The 1,378-nt window shown below is 39.8% G+C and overlaps 1 long non-coding RNA gene across 1 annotated transcript in view; it reads left to right on the top strand.

The window, feature by feature from the left end:
* Positions 1–576: 576 nt before the first annotated feature.
* The window catches only part of LOC144167553 (uncharacterized), a 1,740-nt gene continuing 938 nt past the window's right edge, over positions 577–1,378 (top strand). The window contains exons 1-2 of the long non-coding RNA XR_013322034.1: positions 577–719; positions 1,188–1,274. This is a non-coding gene — a long non-coding RNA (uncharacterized LOC144167553). The remainder of the gene's footprint in view (positions 720–1,187; positions 1,275–1,378) is intronic.

Here is a 1,378-nt window from a genome sequence, read left to right as displayed (position 1 = left end):
GGTATTATCATTTTGTTTCAGTCGTCGGGAAATGTTCATTTTTCTCGCTGCATATATTCGGAATGGTGTTCATTTTATTTGTCTTGTAGTAATATATCCGGATAAACACAAGGTGTGTGCTGCAGAAAAGTAGTCCACTAAATGCTGCCCGAAATTTCTAAACTCACTTTTGTCCAGCACAAGCCTCTTTTTTGTGAAAGGTTGCGTTACGGCACAATAAAAAGTTTTCGTATGTACAACACTACTCATTTTTTTCATTCTTTTCCTTGAGTGGGTAAATTTGGTGTTAGTCATTTTGAGACAGCGGGCCATTTCCACCATGTTAAGTGGTTTATTATTCTCATTCGCTCAAATCAGTCGTTTATTTATTCGCGTGGTATTGCAGGGCAAATGATTGTCTCGCGTGATCCTAGTGTAGTGCAGTAAAGCGACTTTACAGAATGGTGGTATGTATGAGCCAGCATGCAGGCTGCTTGATTGTTTTTTGATGATACAGAAATTGTGACGAATTACACAGAGACAGGTGCAAGTGTAAAAATGGGTTCTGCACCCTCATCGGATCCTGGCTGTTCAAAAAGTGTGGTTGCATCTGGCTACCTATGCTATGACTTATCAGCACTACTGTTTTTTCTTACAGGCAGTGTTCCTTGAGCTGACAACCAGGACTCCCCTGCGTATGACACAAGTTGAAATGAAGTCTGATTTCAGCGGAAACAACGGTATGAAAATGCAATAACTAAAACGCATTCAAATATTCTTTGTAAAGATGGCACCCAGGCCTGCACAGACAAAAGTATGATTCACTTGTAAAAATGCGAGGCCTTTCTTCAAGTGTTATGATGTTATATTTCGTATCTTATTTTGCCTCATGTTTAGTGACTCTGTCTTTCAGTTCGTTACTACATGAATGTTATGAATTCACATAACGATTTCCTCAGTATGGAGCTTTGTAGTTTTTTAGCAACTCCAGCTATTCTATAGGATGCGTGGTTTTGCAGAGCCAACAAGAAGAACTCTTTTTCTAAAATAGCTCTGTAAGAAATCTCCAGTTGTTAGTGAGTGCTTGTGCTGTGTTCTTTTCTTCGTCTTGTCAAGTTTGAGGTGTTCTTTCATTATGAATGTATACCAACTGCCCAGCTCTAAAGCCTATTACATTTTAACCCAAATAACCCTTCGAGTCATTACAGGTACAGACCTCCTGGGAATGCCACTTGAAGATCGGTGCAAGTTCTAGATGTATCCTCTCCCACAACACATCTGGACGAAGAAAAAATGTAAGTTGGCGATTCGTTTTTACTGCTAGCCGAGGAAGAAACCACCGATAAGAACACTTTACTTAAATGAAAAACGTTTCGGCTTCCACGTGGGATCCTTGTTC

Source organism: Haemaphysalis longicornis, unplaced genomic scaffold (assembly GCF_048455015.1).
Source record: "Haemaphysalis longicornis isolate Haplotype H1 unplaced genomic scaffold, Haemaphysalis longicornis Haplotype H1 scaffold_1, whole genome shotgun sequence".
Taxonomy (NCBI): Eukaryota; Metazoa; Arthropoda; class Arachnida; order Ixodida; family Ixodidae; genus Haemaphysalis; species Haemaphysalis longicornis.
Note: the sequence above shows the minus strand (reverse complement) of the source record. Positions and strands in the feature narration are given on the sequence as shown.